Source organism: Cajanus cajan, chromosome 10 (genome assembly GCF_000230855.2).
Source record: "Cajanus cajan strain Asha chromosome 10, NIPB_CcT2T_4, whole genome shotgun sequence".
Classification (NCBI taxonomy): domain Eukaryota; kingdom Viridiplantae; phylum Streptophyta; class Magnoliopsida; order Fabales; family Fabaceae; genus Cajanus; species Cajanus cajan.
The window spans coordinates 3,911,900-3,919,398 of record NC_138526.1 but is presented as its reverse complement, the minus strand read 5'-3'; the positions used below and the strand labels follow the sequence as shown (position 1 = coordinate 3,919,398).

The 7,499-nt window shown below is 30.0% G+C and overlaps 1 long non-coding RNA gene across 2 annotated transcripts; it reads left to right on the top strand.

Moving 5' to 3' along the window:
• Positions 1–239: 239 nt before the first annotated feature.
• On the top strand, positions 240–7,038 carry LOC145952768 (uncharacterized). 2 transcript variants are annotated; one of them, XR_014430260.1, is made up of 4 exons: positions 240–1,677; positions 2,563–4,180; positions 4,275–5,845; positions 6,762–7,038. It is a non-coding gene; the product is annotated as an uncharacterized LOC145952768 (long non-coding RNA). The 2 variants fall into 2 exon arrangements; XR_014430259.1 differs by having other exon boundaries at positions 2,563–5,845.
• The last annotated feature ends 461 nt before the right edge of the window (positions 7,039–7,499 follow it).

The following is a 7,499-nucleotide window of genomic DNA, read 5'->3' as shown; positions in this document are numbered from 1 at the left end:
CTAGCACATTGGCTCCAAGTGTGAGCCATTTCCGGATGTTATATATGCTACCTCCTTAACCATTTGTACTACTTTTGATCATAATAGAAATTTGTGAGCCTTTCCTCTCAAAAGTCCCCTAGAGTTCATCTTCAAAACCTTAGGATTCCACCTTAGAATCCTCCTCTTTGAAGTGTGCTTTCCATTGATGCTTGAGCTTGGATGCTTCCTTCCTAGTTTAGGTTGAGTTCATCTTGAGTTCGTAGCTAGCAAAGTGTTCATAAGTGAAGAATCAAGTCTCCATTGAAGAAGATCCGGCCTAAGCAAATCCGTGGAGAAGATCATCCATCACTTCTCCTAGGTTTGCTATCAAGTTCTTATGAGTAAGCTACCGAAATGTATATGTATGTTGTCAGTATAACTTGTACAAATTAATTCATTTAAGTCATCCTCAAATATACAATCTCATATTTGTACTATAATAATAATATATAATAATTTTATATTACAAATAATAATAATTAATAATAATAATATATTTAATTATTATTTATTTATATGTACTTACTTTTATAATTAACATCTACTTATTTTTATTTAAAATTATAATTTAAATTATTTAATTTTATAATTTATAATGATAATATAATTTAAAAAATTATAAATATTTATTTAATACATACTTATAAATTAAATTTTAATATTTTAAATAAATTATTAATTAATTTAATATATTTATTTACCTTAAATCAAACATATAAAATTCAAAAAATGTATTTATCCTTGTTGTTTTTTTTTTATAATTATCAACTATTAATAAAATACTAACTTAAAATCTTATCTAATTATATATAATATTCTCATATCAAATTTAAAATCAGATATTAGTTATACAAAAATATTAAGATCATATAGTAAAACCAGATATTAATTATACAAAAATATTAAGATCATATAGTAAATTGTCAATAAGATTTTAGTTAAATAATTTAAAATAATTAATGTTTCAATTATATTAGATCTGTAACATCCCAAATTTTATTTAATGAAAAGAAATATTTTTTTATGTATTTATTATGTGAATAAGTATTTTATTTATGTATTTTACTATTTACGTATACGTATTTTACTATTTATGTATACATATTTTTACTATTTATGTATACGTATTTTACTATTTACGAATACGTATTTATGAATAGTAATTTTGAAAAAACGTAAGCGCTTACGCAAAACTCAAATTATTTGGATGAATAGTATTTTACTATTCATGAATAGTAATTATATTATTATTTTAATGAATAGTATTTTACTATGCAATTGCACAGTGAAGGGGCGGCTGAAACGTGGGCTGCGGATTCTTTCCGTTTCAAAATTTTAATTAATTTGAATATAATAATGAATAGTGCATAGTGCATAGTAATTTATAATATTATTTTAATGAATAGTGCATAGTGCATAGTAACTTCAAAAATTCTATAAATAGGGGCCTAAGGTTTTGAAAATTTAGAATTCTAGAGAGAAGGAAATTCTGGAGAAATAGAGAGAGAAAGTAAGAGAGAGAGAAGGAGAAAGAAAAGGAGGTTCTGCTCTAGTACCTTGTTTAAGGAGAAAGAGGAAGAGGTTCTGCCCTAATTCCGATTCCTTTTAAGGAAAGATAGAGAGGAGGAGATTCTGCCCAAATTTCTGTAAACCCAGGTAAGGGGGGGAGTGGGAAACCTTGCTTGGGGGTGTAGAAATAATTGTTAAATAGTCTGTTTGTTGGATTGGCTCCCGATCCCTTACCTGTTGTTTATTGCTTTGAATATGTATTATTGATGTGTTTTGTTTTATATCTTATTTATTTACATATTAGAATCTATTATTTGAATGGAAGGCTAAGCCTCCTAAGTATTTATAAATTTGTAATCTATTATTTAAATGGAAGGCTGAGCCTCCTTATTATCTTATATTACCTTTTAAGCTTCCTACTTTACTTAAAAGATCTTAATATATTATTATTGAAAAATATGATACCTAAGCAACCTCTGGACTGTTGGATTGTTGGACTGTTGGACTGTTGGACTGTTTGGACTGTTGGACTGTTTGGACTGTTGGACTATTGGACTATTAAATTGGATTATTGAAATAATTCTTAATTATGAAATATGAATATGATATGTGTAACATGCTAAAGGTGGAGTCTGTGAATGTATGACATGCATCATATGCACATATTACTCCAGGTGTGCCGCTGAGGCCGCATACCCACGACTAACAAGGTGTACCTTTGGGTCACCCACGATATGCTAACGAGGTGTATGAACACCAATGATAGGTGTACCTTAGGGTCACCGACAATTGTATAGGTGTGCCTTCGGGTCACCAGTGATGAATTCTGCAACTTCCGTATGGCGCCACATGCATACATTAGTGAGTCAAGTCAAGAAAATCATTATACATAAGCATATATGTGAGATTGATTATATATGTGAATTATATTGCGTGTGTGTGTGCTATTTAACTTTTATTTCTATATCTGCAACTGAGTGAGAAGTTTCTCACTCCCTTGTCATTTTTGTGTATATTTAAATTATGATGCAGATAATTAGCATGAGGCTGAGGATGTTGGTGGTGAAGCTTAGGCTTCTGTTTGGGTTTCGCTCTGATAGGATGTGACATCGGGATTAGCTAGACTTATTGTTAAATTATTATTATTTTTTCTTTTGTAAATTTTATGTTATTTATGTTGAAAGTGTGTATTTTTGTCATATTATAATTTTACTAAAAGATTATAAGTTAATTCCTAACTAGGAGGCTCTGCCACCTTTACTGGGATTAATCTATAATCTTTATTTTATTATTTCTTGACAATTTGATACTTACAGTTGAAAATTATGAATGTGCATCTTTTACCCAATGATACTTGAGATAATTATTTTATATTAGACTAAGAAAGAATTTATATATAGATGGTTTATATCTATTGTATTTATGTTGGGGTAGAGGGTGTCACATTTAGTGGTATCAGAGCAAGTCGATTTTATCAACCGTGTGTGTTATGTGCTTATCATGACTCTGTTGTGTACTCTGACTATGTCTTGTTTGTTGTGTACTATGATGATGATGTTCGTCCTGTGTTGATATTGTTGAGTTTGAGATTGTTAAGTTAGTTTGTAATCAGAGGAATGATAATCATGATAGTGTTAGCCAACTCGAATTATTAGAACCTTGGATGGGAGGTGATATATTGAGTGTACTAAGAGTTTATGATTGGTGAAGTTTCTGACATCTATAGTTGTAGCAGGTTGAATCTAAAGGTGGTTGTCTCTTTGGTGAGAGATCGAAATGATGTTAATTCCCTTAAGTGTTATTATTGGTATGTTAATTATTTATGGTTTAGGTAGCATGTGAGTTGTTTTGATTGAGAAAAGTAAGGAGAGACTTGAATGAGAAATTAAGTAGTGAATTTGGAAAAAGTTGAGGTATTTTGTGGCATTAGATATATTGATACATTATTGCTATTTGGTGTCGAAAATATTTTCATTATAGTTTGTTATGATAGTATGAGTATTATATCGACAAAATTTATATTTTGAGGTCTTTATGAAGAATATGGCTTTAGATATTATCTTTTCAATAGAACTAGGATAAGATGAAACAAAAATCTAGAACTTCAAGTTATGACTGCCTTGGTGATTAGAAATTTAGTAAGCACTGAATTTATTAGTGGTGATATTTGAATCTTTAGCTAAAGAGATGATCTCTTGGAAATCTTATGTCTTCATAAAGAGTTGTAGCTTATTCACTTAACTTTCGTTTGAGATAGGTTTGAAATCACTTGGATAAATACAACTCTGTGTGTCAGGTAGATATATGCTATCATGATATTTTGAGTTGTTAGGCATAAAAATAGATTTAAATATGATATTTTGAGGTTTTGAGGAAATCTTTATCTTTCATTATGATTAGAGAGATGAATCTTTTTGGCTCAAATTAGAAATTTAAGTTTGGATTATAAGGTTACTTCTAGTATTGTGAGATTAAGTATGAATAGCGAATGGATTGTTGAAGAAAATTATAGGAGCATAATTAGTTGATTTATTTTGGTAACAAGTTATAAGGCTATAGGTTAAGGTGATGGATATGATTATGACTTGGGTGAAGATGAAATGGTGAAACTTGGGAACTGATATGGATACCGAGTGTACATTATGCTTAGGTACCTGATCTTTAGAATTGATCATAGAAGAGTTTGAATTGGTTGTAGATAGAGTAGTAAAATTAGTGATCTGATATGTGTATCTAATGCTTAGGTGTTGATGTTGTGGCAAATATCTGGATTACAATGATAACCAAATTATTATTTTGATGATTTAAGGATTGAATTTGATTGCAGAATTTAGAAACTTATGCTTGATGTGTAAGATTACCTTAGTAGCATTGAATTATTTATGTTGGAAGTAACTATCATATTAATAGATGAGATTAGAGGAACTAGGAGTTAGATCCTTTATTAGTGACCCAAATAAGCAAGAAATTAGAAAGGACACAGTTGGATGTTTAGTTATAAAACTTGAAAGGACATAAGAGTACTCTTAACATTTATTTAGGAGTTACTAAAATGTATCAGAGTGGCGCAAGGGAAGCGTGATGGTCTAATATGGAAAGAGAAGTAGAGAACTTGAATCAAGATATGGAGAGTGAGTTTAAATTTGGAGTGGATGGAGTTTTGAGATTTAAGGATAAGTTGTGCATTCCTAGTGTGCTAGAATTTAATAAAGCAATCCTAGAAGAAGGTCATAAGAGTATCTTTAGTATCCATTCAGAAACTACTAAGATGTACCAAAATCTTAAGAAGATATTTTGCGACCTAAGATGAAGAGAGGAGTAAAGCAATTGTATATTTATGGTTAGCATACTAGAAGTTTTTAAGAATCTTGTAGCACTTAGATGCTCCATTTTGGAAGTAAGATGGTGAATAGATAGACCCTAGTGGAAGATTTGTCTAAGACGCTTAAGAAATTGATTTTGTTTGTGTTTAAGTGGATAAATTCGTCAAGATCTTTCCCTAAGCAAATCCTTTGAGGAAATTGATAAAAGTTGTACATCAACAAGGTAGTGATGTTGCATAAGAATTAGAAGTAAGAATGCAAAGAGTTTACCATTGCAAAAATTTCGGGGACGAAATTTCTAAAAGGAGGGGAGAATTGTAACATCCCAAATTTTATTTAATGAAAAGAAATATTTTTTTATGTATTTATTATGTGAATAAGTATTTTATTTATGTATTTTACTATTTACGTATACGTATTTTACTATTTATGTATACATATTTTTACTATTTATGTATACGTATTTTACTATTTACGAATACGTATTTATGAATAGTAATTTTGAAAAAACGTAAGCGCTTACGCAAAACTCAAATTATTTGGATGAATAGTATTTTACTATTCATGAATAGTAATTATATTATTATTTTAATGAATAGTATTTTACTATGCAATTGCACAGTGAAGGGGCGGCTGAAACGTGGGCTGCGGATTCTTTCCGTTTCAAAATTTTAATTAATTTGAATATAATAATGAATAGTGCATAGTGCATAGTAATTTATAATATTATTTTAATGAATAGTGCATAGTGCATAGTAACTTCAAAAATTCTATAAATAGGGGCCTAAGGTTTTGAAAATTTAGAATTCTAGAGAGAAGGAAATTCTGGAGAAATAGAGAGAGAAAGTAAGAGAGAGAGAAGGAGAAAGAAAAGGAGGTTCTGCTCTAGTACCTTGTTTAAGGAGAAAGAGGAAGAGGTTCTGCCCTAATTCCGATTCCTTTTAAGGAAAGATAGAGAGGAGGAGATTCTGCCCAAATTTCTGTAAACCCAGGTAAGGGGGGGAGTGGGAAACCTTGCTTGGGGGTGTAGAAATAATTGTTAAATAGTCTGTTTGTTGGATTGGCTCCCGATCCCTTACCTGTTGTTTATTGCTTTGAATATGTATTATTGATGTGTTTTGTTTTATATCTTATTTATTTACATATTAGAATCTATTATTTGAATGGAAGGCTAAGCCTCCTAAGTATTTATAAATTTGTAATCTATTATTTAAATGGAAGGCTGAGCCTCCTTATTATCTTATATTACCTTTTAAGCTTCCTACTTTACTTAAAAGATCTTAATATATTATTATTGAAAAATATGATACCTAAGCAACCTCTGGACTGTTGGATTGTTGGACTGTTGGACTGTTGGACTGTTTGGACTGTTGGACTGTTTGGACTGTTGGACTATTGGACTATTAAATTGGATTATTGAAATAATTCTTAATTATGAAATATGAATATGATATGTGTAACATGCTAAAGGTGGAGTCTGTGAATGTATGACATGCATCATATGCACATATTACTCCAGGTGTGCCGCTGAGGCCGCATACCCACGACTAACAAGGTGTACCTTTGGGTCACCCACGACTAACAAGGTGTACCTTTGGGTCACCCACGATATGCTAACGAGGTGTATGAACACCAATGATAGGTGTACCTTAGGGTCACCGACAATTGTATAGGTGTGCCTTCGGGTCACCAGTGATGAATTCTGCAACTTCCGTATGGCGCCACATGCATACATTAGTGAGTCAAGTCAAGAAAATCATTATACATAAGCATATATGTGAGATTGATTATATATGTGAATTATATTGCGTGTGTGTGTGCTATTTAACTTTTATTTCTATATCTGCAACTGAGTGAGAAGTTTCTCACTCCCTTGTCATTTTTGTGTATATTTAAATTATGATGCAGATAATTAGCATGAGGCTGAGGATGTTGGTGGTGAAGCTTAGGCTTCTGTTTGGGTTTCGCTCTGATAGGATGTGACATCGGGATTAGCTAGACTTATTGTTAAATTATTATTATTTTTTCTTTTGTAAATTTTATGTTATTTATGTTGAAAGTGTGTATTTTTGTCATATTATAATTTTACTAAAAGATTATAAGTTAATTCCTAACTAGGAGGCTCTGCCACCTTTACTGGGATTAATCTATAATCTTTATTTTATTATTTCTTGACAATTTGATACTTACAGTTGAAAATTATGAATGTGCATCTTTTACCCAATGATACTTGAGATAATTATTTTATATTAGACTAAGAAAGAATTTATATATAGATGGTTTATATCTATTGTATTTATGTTGGGGTAGAGGGTGTCACAAGATCGATAAAATTCAACACACGCCATGAGTTACTGAGGGGAATAACTTTATCAAAGAGTTATTTTATAAGTTATATTAAATCAAACATATAAAATTCAAAAAATGTATTTATCCTTGTTTTATTTTTTAATTATCAACTATTAATAAAATACTAAGTTAAAATCTTATCTAATAATATCATAATATTTTCATATCAAATTTAAAACCAGTTCTTACATTTTCGACAAATATAAATTTGTCTGAAATATTTCATCAATAATATAGCTTTTCCTACAAAAATTTTCTCATCGAAAATATAAATTTTTCAACAGATTTAATTTTGTT